The 15,157-nt window shown below is 42.3% G+C and overlaps 1 protein-coding gene across 4 annotated transcripts in view; it reads left to right on the top strand.

Annotated features, from left to right (window-relative positions):
- Nucleotides 1-15,157, top strand: part of ERBB4 (erb-b2 receptor tyrosine kinase 4) — a 912,234-nt gene that overhangs the window by 424,204 nt on the left and 472,873 nt on the right. The window lies entirely within an intron of this gene.

Here is a 15,157-nt window from a genome sequence, read left to right as displayed (position 1 = left end):
AGCAAGATGAAAATGGTGTGGGAGGACTGTATAAATACGGTATGTGCCTGTGTTGCCAAGGATCTGCTTGCCGTTTTGTCTTCAGTTGTGCAGCAGACAGGCAGTTCTTCTACAGCACAATCCTATAAATGTCTGTTCAGAAGTAAATCCCATTGAGTTCAATGAAAGTTACTACCAGGTAAGTAATTGTTCTCAAACTTTTAGCACCAGGACCCACTGTTTAGAATCTGTCTGAGAACCACCGGAAGTGATGTCATTAACCTGGAAGTGATATCATGGCCGGACGTGACATAATCAAATAGGAAGTGCTTTCCTGAGAAAGCATTTTCCCCATGGCAAGTGCTGAAATTGTGCCATTTTCCTAGATAGGCAGGCTAGAAATAATTAAAATATATTTATTAAAAATTTAACTGTGCAGCCCACAGTTTGAGAAACACTGGTTTGCAGCCTTTGTACGGGGTACTTAGTACACTTTGCATCAAGCTGTCCTCCCCTTAGCAATGCCACTGTCCAAGTGATTTCAAGATATATCCATTGATCCAAATTGAGCTTTGCTGTTTTAAAAAAATCCTAATTCAAGCAATGCTCAAATTTCTTTTATGGTGCCTTAAAACAAATTAAAACTGGCTATTTTGTGGCGGGTCAAGGGGAAATTTTACTTGTTGGCTTTTTAACTGCTATATTTGCTGGGGCCATAGGTTTCCTATCAGTCCCCTGATCATTGCTGAACAACTATCACATGCTTTCACTTCACTAATTAGACCTCATACATGCTTTAAGATACAAAGGTAAACGAGGAAGTAGGAAACCTTTGTAGTATACTTTGTGCCAGCCAATTGTGTACCTGAGGGGGACCAGTGTTCCCAAGTGGCTTGCTTGGGGGGTAGCACTGCCATCCACTGCCACCATGGTGATTGCCCCACGTTTTCCTGCCCCCCTCACAGCCACTCAGAGCAGTTGCACACTGCTCTGAGCAGCTACCTGCTTCTTTTGCTTTAAAAAAAAAAAGTGAGTGGCTGCTCTGAGCGGTGAGCAACTGCTCCAAATATACAAGAAGTAATTGCAGTTACATCATAACATCATAGTAATTACTTCTAGGTCAGGCGGGGGTCTCACACAGCAAAAAAGCCAGGGACACAACTGGTGCCAGCAGACTGTTATGGGGTTTACTTGGTATAGTGGGCAGTATGGTTCAATATAGCTACTGTAAGAATCTTGTATTCTGCCGCTTAGTGGTGGTCACATTTGTTAACAAATGCTTCTGGAAAAGTAATGCTCTGGTTGTTGGGGAAGATTAGTAACATACCAAACTTAAGGTAGGTAGCAATCTAATTAATGCATTTGCTGAACTATTATTATTAATTATTATTAACAGTATTTATATACCGCTTTTCAGCTAAAAGTTCACAAACCAAAATCAAATAACTAAATGGCTCCCTGTCCCAAAAGGGCTCACAATCTAAAAAGATGCAAATGAATACCAGCAGACAGCCACTAGAACAGACAGTGCTGGGGTGAGGTGGGCCAGTTACTCTCCCCCTGCTAAAAAAAGGAGCACCCACTTGAAAAAGTGCCTCTTAACCAATTAGTAGGGGTAAAACTCATGGCCTCTCCTTTTCCCAGTTTTACTGCACAACCTTAACAAGCTTTAACATGTCCCCAATAAATATGCTGTGATTAATCTGTATCAGGCCAGCTTTGATTGTTGTTTATTGTATTGTTAAGTTCACTGCTCAAGGAAATGTAAATTTATTTCTATGTTTGTTTGTTAGAGTTGTTAAAAAGTTTATTTAAAAAATATGAAACATGAAAACATCTTTTAAGAGAATGTTTGCACAGTAATTTGGATTAGGTTATTTCCATATTGGAAAAAGTGCTAACTGTTTTGCACATTATTAAGTGGAATCCGTAGTTATCTCCAAGTGTAATTAAAATGAATTAATAATATTTGACACAGAGAAGTGTGTGTGTGTGTGTCACTGAAGTTGAATTAACTTGATTTGCTCACTTGTATTTGCTCTGGTAATGCACTGAGACTCCAATCATGTTTATACTTAAACAGGAATACATCCGAATGATCATCAGTAAACATACAGATATCAGCTGATGGAAGATGGATGTAAAGTTAGACAAATATTTCTTACAACCAAATACTAACCTGTGCAGGAAAATGCAAGCCCACTGTTCCATTTTGTGTCTCTTTGGGCTCAATCCTATCTTGCGCTGGAATAGGCAAGCTAGGAAAATTGCGCTGTCTCCAGCGCAGGATAGGTGCCCAAAGTGGCTCAGCAATAGGTAAGGGGAAACTTTTTCCCTTACCTCTGGGTAAGCCACTCTGGCCCCAATGGATCTCCTTGGACTTGTGCCATCTCCTGAGGTGGCACAAGTTTGATGAGAGTGGAGCGGCTTGAAGAACGCTGCTCAGGAACAGGGTTGGGATCCAGCATAACTGCCGGGTCCCAAGCCTGCCTCCCACTCCAGCACACCTCTGCACGCTGGCCTAGCCAACTCATGAGGAGGAGCAAACGTGCCTTATGGCTCGTTTGCGACTCTCCTCGACCAGTGCAAGGGACTTGCGCCAGCCCAAGGGCCTGTCAGGTTTGCGCTATTTGTGACTCACAGCCCAATCTTAACCCGGGCTGGAGTATCCAGTGCAGGGTTGGGCCTGGCTGTGGCTCATCCCAGGGCAAAGAGAATGGATTCCCCTTACCCCCCAGTAGTGTGACAGCAGCCCCAGTGGGGCTTCTTGGATCTGTGCCACCTAAAGAGGTGGCGGAGATCCGAGCTGCCCGGCACTGTGCTGGATCACCTGGGTGTGGGGTTAGGATCTGGCCTAAGTGCCAGATCCTGCCCACCCCCTCCCTGGGCTGTCCCGCCCACAGGCCCACCACCGCCCATCCTTCCCCTGCCCTGGAATGCCCCAGTTCTGCTCTTCCCCACCCTCCCCACACACCTGTGCTGGTCTGAGTTGGCTGGTGCAAACTCCCCAGGCCCAGGGCTTGCTCCAGCATAGGGAGGCCTGCTCACGTCCTTGCACTGGCCTCCCCAACTCACAAGGAGGTGCAAACGTGCCATAAGACGCCAGCCCAAAGAGTGCTTAGAACTCTGCTCCAAGTTTAGCATTTATAGAATGAGGGATGATAAAATCCATGTAATCAAGAAGGTTTTTAACAAGTTCTTGGAACTTAGTATTTTTAAAATTGTTACCATAGATGTCATCATTGAATGAATTGGAAGATAAGGCCTTTGTATTGTATATTATTGTGACCTTTAGAGTTCTCTAATGTACACTGGCTGAAGATTGTTGTGGAACCAACTGCCCCCTCCAAGATTCTGATCTCGAGAAATTACACACTTGAGGACACAAGCAGTGTCAGCCTTAGACATACCCTCTTTATTTTAAAAAGCAATTGCCCTGGTGCGCATCCACCATTTCTAGGACAGATCTGCTATGAAGGGTTGCACACCCTTACAGTGGTGTCTCAATCTTTTATACCTGTTATGCACACCTCTTAAATATTAATAAAATCCCATCATACTACTAGATGTGGGCATTCTCCTGTTTATCTAAAATTAAGCATGTGTGCTATCCTAGTTTCTCAGAATTTGTTTAGATAAAGCTTAGATGTACAATAGGCCTTCCCCCCCCAAGATGACACCAAGTATCAACAATGAAATATAATGTGTCAATTCTTCCTTTTGATTAGCTTGTTACAGCTAGATTCACACTCCGTTAAAACAACAAACAAGGACAAGGCACATTTAATTTTGTTACATGTTTTTAATTCTTAAAAAAGGGGGGGATAGCATCCAGCAATACTTGTCCTAGCAAGGACTATTCCCTCAAAGCAACTTTCTCTGAAATAAGAACTAGACATGGAGGTGCTGATTTCTGTTCTAACCTGGGTTACAACCCCCATGTTCAACCATAGAGAAGACTCTGTGAGGTGGAAGCAATAATAAAAAAATATTAAATTCATAGGAATGGCCTGTATCTTTTAATTAGGATGCTGGATTGAACTTCTGCTTCTAGAATTAGGAGTTTATATTTCTTTTTCTTGCTTCAGTGGGAAATTTCTTTTTGGTTATCAATTATTATGTCCAATCTTGTTCTTTTTCTTTCAATGAGCTTTTTTATTAAAAAAAAAAAATCCTTTTATTTGCAGTTGGTTTCCATTGGTTGTTCCGTGCCTGCTCCCTACTAGTTATCAGAGCTTTTTCTATGCTGAATCTGCTTCCATCTGATTATCTGTGGGTTCCCCTGATGTGATGCTGATGAAAAATAGGCAGGGGGCACGCAAATTGAAAAACGAACATTAAGACTAAACAAAAATATTCAAGGATTTGACGTGTGAAAAGAATATTTAGTGATGTACGTGCATTTATGTTTATTTCATTTATAACTTTGGCACTGATACAAGTTAAATATTATACAGACAGTTTTGCCCTAGTCGGGGCTAAGTAAGTTGTGGAATGTTATCATATATTATAATAAATAATAATAGAAGCAGTGCCATGAGGTAAGGCTGTTTTGAGGTAAGACTGTTTAAAGACATGCTAGCATCTCTCATTGCTGTCATTTTGACAAAACAAGAAAAGGGCTATTGACATACTTTTAGGTGGCACAAATCTGAGAAGCCTGTATAGAGCTCTGAAGCCTGGGAGTGGGGGTTATCACTCGGTGTATGCTGTCACCGCCGATCCTGCGCCCAACCCCCGTTCTGCCCTGTCCCACCCAAAATCGCCCCCTTCTAACCCCCAGAATACCCTCCCCCATCATTTGTGCAATCTGGCGCAAACATATCCTGTCTAGCCAGTACAGGGGTTGGATTGAGCTCTGCCAAGCTGATGCAGGCATTCGCACTGGCCCAGCTGACTCCCAAAATGGCGCAAACGTGCCTTATATCTTGTTAGCGATACTCAGGAGCTGGCACAGTGGGCTTGCTCTGGCTCAACTCAGTGTTTGGACTGCACCTTAAGGCTGCACTCCATACTTACTTGGGAACACCACTGAACACAGTGGGACTTATGTCTAAACATTTATAGAGTTGAGATGTTAACTGAAGTAGCTTTGTACCTTTCCATGACATTAATCCAGTGTTTCTTTTTGCTTCTGTGACCCACCCAGAATCCCCTTATGTCAAGCAATTCTTTTTATTAAGGGGAATGGAAAGACCGTATGGATTGTTCTGTGTATATGTTTTGTGTGTGTGATTTAGTATTAACCAACAGTGAAAATGGGAGGTGCCACCTCTGAGAACAACTGAACTTGAAATATTAGGTGCAGTTACATTTCAAGGATGTCCCTGTTCCCATCTCAAAAACTTTTCTGAATTCCAAAATGTTTTGGTTTGATCTGATCCAACACTCCAGGAGCTTAAGAAGAGGTACAAGCAACTCTACAGATTTATTTTCAATTCGTGCTGAGCTGAACTGAAGGAGTGGGTAGTCTGAATTTCATGTGCTTTCCATTTTCAACAGTTTGCTTGAGAACTACCCCAAAACCCACACAAATGTTAGAAGAGGATTCTGGGAATTGAAAACAATCCAGACATTTATGCAGAACATACATCAGTTTTGGAATACAAATATTTATTCACGGCAATTGTAGCTTTGTTAATCCTCACTGACATCATCAGTTGGCAGTAAGGACAGATGCAGGATCTGTGGATCCTAAACAATGCAGGATCTGTGGATACAGGGGGACCCCCCCCCCCCGTATCAGAAAAAATCAGGGCAGGAGAATTTTGAACTGCTACTAGATTGACACATATTTATCTGATATGTGACTATGCTCAAGCCTTTGAGAAACAGAGTGACAGAAATGTTGTACGACCGTGAGGTCTGAGTAAGCATGTGCTCTTGCTGGCATTGCTCCAGATGTTAAGTGACACTACATTGTTCACCTGAAATGTTCTTTCTGCACTTAGACAACTATTTTTATATTTCTTCTCGCCTCCATTGTGTTTCTTTGTTCTTCCTAAATCTTTGAGTGGCAAGGAAGTGACTTCCATTTCAGGTCAGAGAGTGCCATGAACAATTCTTTGCCGAATGGCTGACTCTGATCCCTCTTGACAATTGTGGCACACTCAGATTTTTACTGCTGTAGAAAAATGTTCCCTTGTTAGAGCCGTGTCTTGCCGACCATATTGGAGATTTTTCCACCTGATAAATGTAGCTCATTCACAGTTTGAAACAACCACCTACTAATTGACAAAGGGTATCGGTTAGCACATTGGTAAGTTGCACAGACAGACAGATCTATTGAGAATGTGTGCTGTAAATGGGCTGCCATTGATGGAATGGCTAAAAAGAATTTCTTTCTTCTGAGGGTTAATGTTTCCATTCTGGGCTGGATTTAGACGTATCCATGGAATGCAGGAAAAGTAATAAATGTGTTTTGATCGTACCTAGGTATAATTAAAGGAATCAGCATATCATTGCAAACTATATTTCCCTTAAAAGCAGTCTTGCAAAAAAGTCCATGGAAGTTACTAATTCATAAAAACTATCTGTAGTCCATTGTTAGGCATTTGTGCAACGATGGTGTGAATAGAATCTCCCCCCTCCCCAACTTTTTGTTAAAAATTTCTAAGAGTGTCCTTGCCTGCTCACTTGGAGGTAATCCTTATTTAGCCCAGGTGAGTGAATGTTTATGAGCCTGCTTAAGAATGTTTTGTCTTATCTTTATACATTTTTATCCCACCTCTCTCTCTTCTTACAAGCAGAAGTGAAACACATACACAAGAACAACCAATCCTACACTGCCACAAATAGTTGTGGAACGCGTGTAGTACTTATTTGTGACAGCAGTGTAAGAATAGGGAAAGCAATTTTCATGCAACGGAGGTCTCCCTCTCCTGTGTTTGACTCAACCACACTAGTTTATCATTAGATAAGGACTTGCAAGTGTCCAGATAAATTTAACTCTCTCAAATATTACTTAAGGTACTTTTGGTTTTACATAGATTTATGGATTTCTCTCCCCCCCACCCCCCATTGTCTGTTTATGCCTGGTTTCTGCTCTGGTTCTCTTATGGCAACAAAAGACGATTTCAGCATGCTGAAAATGGAATTTGCCCATATACTTTCACACTTTGCTCGTCACACATTCTTTCCCTTTTAATATATATTTTTTGTGTTTTTTTCCCCATCCTACACCAGCACTCCAACATAAAATTAAAACATAACAAACGAATATTTTAAAAAGAGGCTGACTGGGCAGATGACAAACTTTTTCCTTTTTTTTTTTTTTTTGAAATAGCATCAACACAAAGTAAAATTTTGTATTAATTAAAATATTGTTGAAGCCTCCACCTCTTCATGAAACAAAATATTCTTTCTATATATACAATTTGTTTGTTTTCACGTCTACAGAAGTGCACCACCGCATTTGCAGAGAGTAAAAATCAATTTAAATAGTATAAATGATTGCAAAAAGCCTTGACAAGACAAAAAAAAAATTCTTCCTGTAGTTATGTATTTATTTTCCGCAGGAGCACGCCAGTACTCCACGAGGAAATACAAAAAGTAAAAATTAAAAGTAAAATAAATTAACATTATGCACAACAATGATAGAAGTTGCCTTGCAACAGCTGGGAGGGTCACAAACATGCTGTTCCCAGGTGGCACAGCTCGGGGCTGCTTGGATCTATTCAGATCTGCGCCACCTCTTTAGGTGGTACAGATCCAAGTAGACCCATTGCGGCCGCTGCAGCAGCTTTCCCCGGGGTAACAGGAAGTGTTTCTGTTTGCCCCAGGCTGATCCCGAAACTTGTGCTGGATACAGGGCAGGCCTGCCAGCCTCCTGTTCCAACACAAGTTAGGATTGCACGACCCATATATGAATGAAAACTTGTGGCACAAAGATACTTTGGCCCTGATTCCACAAAAGTGAGTCATGAGGCTGGGTGAGGCTTTTATTCCTGTATGCCCAAAATCATATCCTCCAAGGCTTGTCACAAGCTGCTTTTTGAAATGTTATGGGAGTTTCAATAGGAAATTGCCTTGCAACATGGAGGGAGAGCAGAACTATTAAGGAGCAGAAAGTTGAGAGGCTTCATGGACATTAAGGAGCTTTGCTGGATCTCTCACCACTTCTGTCGCAGATCTCAAATTGGGCTGCATGTCATTATTCAAACCAGCTACTTCTTCCCTGCCTATAGTTATAGTTGTTTTTAAAATTCCAAAAATAATAGGTTTGTTTGTTTTGTACCATCTCAGGTTGTATCCTTTTAAAAAAAAAAAATGAACAAAGCTGCCTTTGCTGTAACAGAAATGAAGAGTCAGGAAAGAGCAACATTTTAGAACGGACAAACCCCTCAGCAGTCTTTAAAAATGTGTTTTGGTGATATACGGTCTCTAATGGCAGCTCCGGTCAGGACGAACCTAATCAAGTGAGACCTTCTAGCAAGGGCCAAGCCAAATGTCATGCCAGGCACAGATCATGTCCTTGGAGTAAATGGAAGCAGCTGTTCATTTATGTGGCGGAATTGTTTGGCTGAGCAAACGTTCCCTGGAGACGAATGCCGCCACTCTGATTCTTCGTGTTTTTCGAGAAATGTGGGGACTGCCGTCATGTCACCATGCCAGAACAACTGGGACGCTGCCTTTCATAGTCAGAACTTTTGTATATTTGCAAGGCATTAATTGCCCTTGCCTTCCATTCTCCCCCACATAGCAGCTCCCTAGGCAGCTCCCAGGGGGCTGTGTCGATCCTTTTTGGAACTCCAGCTGCAGAAACACCAGGAGGATGACCAAGTGTACCATTGAAAAGACAGGCCACTTTTGTCCTTTGTGGCAGAAGTGCACTGTAAACAAACTGTAAAGGGAACACAACAATTCATCATTATGTAAAAGCTGTAGTTTAGTGATTCCTGAAGGCTGGTGTCCTCATTATTGCAGACAATCACAACGGGGTGTACTTACAGCAAAATATTGTGTTGTATCCCCTGCCGCTGACTGGGTTGTGTCTGAACACGATTCAGGTGTTTGCGGCAGGGAAAATTTTAGCAGGGGGAAGTGGAAAGGAATGTGTTTCCCCCCCACTATCCTGAAACCTTCCCCAGCACTATGTAGTGCAAAAGAGCTCAGTTTGAGTGCTGGACACCAGACGTTTTCCATGTTGCTTGGGCAGGGGCTTTCCTTTCCCGTTACTTGATGTTATGGGTCTTGTGTTCTGTCTCTGCATGTCGCTCATGCTGCTGGCTTCAGCATATACAATAAGTACAGTATTGTGCTTCTCAGTATCTTTCAGTACTTTATCTTTTATCATGCTTTACCTTAGCGTTCAGAGTGCCTTATATTCATTAGGTAAGTCATAATTAAATTACCATGTAAGGCAGATGAGTATTACCTCTCCATATTAAAAAGGAGAATCCTGGGCAAAGCGTTTTGTCATATAGAGTGTTATTCTCTAGGCGGGTTAGGTTTCTGGAAACCCAGTGGATAGCAAACTCACAAATAACAAACCATTAATCCTATGGGATCAATAGGGTTAGGTGCAAGGGGCACCCTTGGTGGGGAAGGGGTATCTTCCCTGACATGAGAAGAATCCAGCAGATACCCTCAGGAAGCCAGCAGAGTGTAGCAGGAAGTGCCAAAATATTTCTGAAAGCTGCAGAGATCTTCCAGAGGCTGCAGGGTCATTCAAAATGGCTGCGGCAACAAGCGCAGACCCCTTTAAAATGAATGGCAGAAGCTTCTGCCAGCCATTTTAAAGGGGTTTGAGCTGGTCACAGGCACCATTCTGAAGGCCCCTGCAGCCTCCAGAAGGTCTCTGCATAGCAGATAACAAGAACAGAGGAGTGGATAACAAGAGAAGGTAGCAATTCTGCCCCTCATGAATAAGTGAATTCACACATAGTGAATTTTTATATGAGAATTACTCTTTATATGACTGTACTCTTCATTAGGACTGGCCCAAGACTTCCTGGTGCCTGAGGAGGCATACAAAATGCTGTCCCCTTTATTTGATGATGTGCCAGCCTCTGCTCCTCCTACTTACCAATGTTCTGTCTCAGAATCTCCTTCCTCTCTACATTTGCTGGAATTCATGGGAGTTTCAGATGAGCCCACATTTCTCTGATTCTTTTGCACGTTTTAAGATTCCATATAAATTGTCTCCTTAGGACTAGGGGGTGTGCAGGTGGCACACAGAGTGCTGTGAAGGTGGCACCCATGTGGGAGTGAGCGATTGCCTGGGTATGTGTGAGCAGAAGTTGCATGTGGTGGCCTCAGCCAAGAAGGGGTGATACAAAAATCATGGTATGGATATACTGGAGAAGGAGGAAGTCAGGGTCATTCTCTCACATGACAGAGCAGGGTAAGGAAGCCAGTGTGGTGGCTACTAGAAGAGCAGGTGCAGGAACACCTGTTCTCGCCCTTTAGGACCTCCTGTCAAATGTGGAGCTACTATGATGTCTCCTTTCAGATTTGGCTTGGAGGGAACTTTACATCTGCATGCCATGGCTGTATTAGCTGCTTCCAGTATAGCTCTCTTTGGAAGGACCTGTACTTCTCCATATTTGTAGCACTGCCAGTAGCATCGATCTGGATTAGAGAAGACAAGTGTGAGGTTGGTAAAGGGACTACTTGGGAACGTATGGAGTGGTTCTGGGGCCACAGGCAAGAACGCAGTGCCCCACTTTTTGTTGTGCTGTTTTGTGAACATCACAAACATCACAAGGGAACATCAATCACTTCCCTTGATGTTAGGTGGGTCTTGACAGATTGGCTCTGGAAAAAGTGGGCCTCACTGCTAAAAAATTTGGGAACCACTGGACTACTGCATTTCACTGATGAAAACAGGGACAACCAAAGATCACAGCCTGAGGTCTTCCCCCATCAGCATGGCACATTGCTTAGAGTATAGTCTGTCTGCTGTTTCCATTTATTCTGCAGTAGCCTGTTTTCCCCCACAGATTTAAAAATAAAGAAGTTGTGTGTACTTTGGGTTAGAGATGTGATTGAAAAACCTGATTGCCCTAAAATGTGTGATACATGATACACGTATCTCAGCAACTACAGTGTATGAAATGTCACATTGTACACTGTATAGTGCCCTATTGTTTGTGTGCATGCACTTATGTGCATATGCAAGACAAAGAAAATTATTATACTTGGGGTTTTAACTCCTAGTGATTAGAGCAGGGAACTGAGCCCCGACACACAATTCAAACCATTCACACCAACAAAATTCTAACAAGCCAGGTCCCAAAGGCAGAGCTAGGGTCAGTGGTATACAGTCAGAGATCAGAAAATAGTTACTATCCATAGTAAGTGCCTAGTAACAGTGACTGTTCCTCGATAGAGGAAGTATGGTACTTTCTCAAGGTTTACTCATGGCAGTTTTATTTTAGTTTTTTCTAGCGTTTTCATTGAAATAAAATAAACTTTTCAGGTTAGTAGAGTTCCATTTTGCAATACATCCATGTTTGTTCATCTTTAAACAGCTGAGTTGGGACTTCACAGTATCTTTTTAAAATTATATTTATTCTCATGTAGTGAGTGCTAAATAGCAAGCTTTAGGTATCTAAGAAGTGTGCATATTTATAACAAAATGTGACTTGTTTTAATGTCACTATCTGATGAATAAGAAGAATTAAAAAATCCATTAGTTTCCTCTAATCCCAATGATGGCCTCCTAAATGCATTACTTTTGAGAGAGAAGGCGAATTGTGCTTGTACCTGGCATGAGATGGCCTTAATAATTCTGGCTGGAAGCAATTTTTATTTATTTCCCTGTAGGCTTTAATAGATGTGTTCTGTTATAACTAGGAACATGCCACTCCGTCATCTTGTCAGAGCTTATTCCTCCTTACATCAGCTTATTGGTGATGCTATTCTGTTGGCTGCTGCTTGTGGGAGGGTCACCAAGGCCAAAATGTTTTGTATGTTCTGCCCTTTTGGCTCATCAAGCTAAACTTCCTGCTATCTAATGACCAATTGTCTGAGTTAATGAACTTGAACTGGAGATAACTTTGGAAGTGGTTAGACACTAGCTACTGTTTCTCCATCAGGTTACTGGAGTCACGTCAGGGTATTTTTCTCAATGTTGCTTCAACATAAGAAGACCAGACTTCAGTTATGAGGTGCCAAAACCAATTTCTTGTTTGTTTTTGCCTGAGGTAAGTATGAGTGCTGACTGTAAGACTGCTTTTTAACCTGTTCTTCCTTTCATCAGAATTCACAAGTTTCACAGGAGAATTTTGCAATGGAATCTTTCGAAAGCATACTTTCTGCAGGGGCTATTCTCCTAGTTCCACTGCTGGTCCTGCAAGGACAGCAGTGGTAGCAGAAACACCAGAAACCTGGGGAAAGGCATTCGCCCACCACCCCAAGCATTTATTTTAGCATCTCGCCACAGAGAGATGAGACAACATTCTATCTAGCCTGCATAAGGAATAGCTGACACTTTGTGAGAGTTAGGGCCCAATCATATCCAACTTTCCAGCATGGATGCAGCCATGCCAATGGAGCGAGTGTGCATCCTGCTGTGGGAGGGCAGTCACGGAGGCCTTCCCAAGGTAAGGGAATGTTTGTTCCCTTAAGGTACAAAGGTAAGGGGGCTGCATTGGGGCTGCATTAGTGGTGAAAATTTAGATAGGATTGCGCTCTTACATACAGTGAAATCAGGAAGCATGCTTCAGGGAGGGTGGGCTGTCCTCCAATTTATCACAGGCCTTGTTGGTAAGAAGCAGCAAACTACCAGAGGGCTGGGGAGACTCTAATATCTAATTGCTTGATGGTCATGCTTATTGCTACCCAAAACCTACATTTGCAAATGCCAATGTTAAATGGTCTACATGTTTCTGTTATTCAGGACTTGTTCTTCAAGCCACCAAATGTCATGGAAGCACAGTGGTTAAATGTATTACATATAAGGTTGTAAATATTGACAAGTATATTCTTTATACAAGGATGTGTATCCATATCTGGACCTCTGTGCAAAGTGCACAACGTTTGTGCAAAGTGCATAATAACCTGTTTGGAAGCTTGCTGCAAATAAATATTTCTTTACTTGGAAATGAAAATCATGGATATTGACTGCATGATGCATCCCTGGACCTAGGAGCTCTCCTTCAGCTGCCCACATTTCCATCACCAGTATCTTGAATCATTTCTCTCTACTAAGATAGCTTAATTTATTTATCACATTTAATTACATATCACATTTTTATTTAATCCTGCCTCTGTGGAACTCGGAGTAACATACATGGGTGTTATTTAACCCATTGCTTAAGGTCACTGAGGCCACAAGGGCAAGAGTGGGCTCAGAGCCCAATCCTGAGCTCTGCGCACCGGCTTACCGTTTGCACGCACTGTCCAAATGTGCCATAAGGCACATTTGCGGGGCTTAGTGCTGGCCCAGCACTGGAGCTTGCACTGGGCTAGTGCCGTTGGAAAGCTGATGCTGTGCCGCTCACCCAAACTGCAGGGTGGTAGAGAGGTAAGTGGAGGCATAGGGGGAGGTGAGGAGGAGGCATTCTGGGGCAGGGGGAGGTGCAGGAGGGTGGGGAGAAGGCAGGGAGGAGGCATGCTGGGGGAGGGAGCAGGGCAGGAGGAGGGCAGGACCAGAGGAGCTCAGCTCCACCAGATCAGTATCGGGCCGCGCAACAGCTTTTTGATTCAGTAGAAGCTCCAGAGCTGCCACCAAATCAAGTAGCCCAATTGTGGAGCAACTTTCCTTGTGGAGCGAATGTCCCGTTCCCACAAGGAACCACCAGTGGCTACCTGGTTGTACTCAGGATACAGCCATTTTCAGTGCTGTGGCAGCCCCACGCTCCAGGCAGCTCAGGATTGGGCTGTCAGGCCACTCGATATGCTTCTTGGCTGAGGACCACCCAGGTTACACAGACTTCTGTGACTGGTTGTTTCTTTTTTCTTCTAAAAACACTGGAGGGGAATTTGTTTGTATTGGACAGGGGGTGGTTTTATCCATGCTGACTCCTGGATTTTAATTGTCCCAAAGGGGCAAATAGACCTTGGAGGAAATTTCTTACATCATCATTTAAGAAGGGAGTGACATTTAGTGCTGGAGAATCATGGGCTAGTTCTGAACCTTGCTGCTAGCCACCAATGTTCTGACCTACTCAATGGAGGATACAGAGAACAAGACCTGATACGTGGGTACGTATTATGAGCTCTCTGCTTATGTAACATGGTATCCTTGAAACCACATGTTTTGTCATTTAACTTCTACAACCTGAAGCTCAAAAGGTGTTAGGGTGATAGGATGCAGCAATGATAAATTCTGGAGGCTGAGATACCTTGTTTAAGTCTCAAGCGGATGACACATTCCAGAAAAGCAGCTGAGCAGGAAATGTTCAGATGATCTTGGTATAACAGTATGACAACACAATCCTATGCATCCTATCCTATCCTACTCTTGTGTTCAATGAGTGTGCAAATAGGATTTTAGCATTAGGCTGCAATCTATACACAGTTTCCTGGGAGTAAGGCCCATGGAACATAATAGAACTTAAATGTGCATAAGATTGTGCTGCTAGTGTGCTCAAGCACTGCAAAATAAATACAAATTCACCATGTTACAGGCAAAGATTATCAACAGATGGAACTCGGCCTAAAATGGGAGTGAAACCGTTATAGCTTGGAAACTGTGGAAATACAAAAACAAGAAATATCTTATTTCCTCTTATGGTATGCAGGCAATCTCAGATATTCATCTCCTCTGAATTCAAAAGTACGTAGGGGTTTAGCATTCAAAACCAAGTAAGGAACATTGTTTACAACCTCCGGGTTACAATTACGGTTTTTTTGTTTTTTTAAAAAGCTGTTACAATAGTTGCATATATCATCATGGAACACAATTAAAATGGTTGATGCTTACCCCTTGCTGACTGAAATAAAAAATATAGAAAGAACAGAGCCTGGAGTGTGCATTTATTCTCATATTATAATCAATGTCTCACAGATATTTAAAAAGCTTATAGATATAGATATAGAGTCTTTAGACTCTATATACCTATATCTATATCTCTATATATATAGATATAGACAGATATATAGATATATAGATATATAATCTATAGATAATCTATAGATATATAGATATAGACAGTGAATAGGCTCTGGGTTCCTGAAAAAAAGGGAAGATGCATCTTGTAGGAAGTGAAGCAGAAGTTTAAATTATACC

The sequence above is a fragment of the Tiliqua scincoides genome, chromosome 1 (assembly GCF_035046505.1).
Source record: "Tiliqua scincoides isolate rTilSci1 chromosome 1, rTilSci1.hap2, whole genome shotgun sequence".
In the NCBI taxonomy this organism is placed as follows: domain Eukaryota; kingdom Metazoa; phylum Chordata; class Lepidosauria; order Squamata; family Scincidae; genus Tiliqua; species Tiliqua scincoides.
The sequence above is the reverse complement of the archived record's forward strand: the minus strand, read 5'-3'. Positions and strand labels throughout refer to the sequence as shown.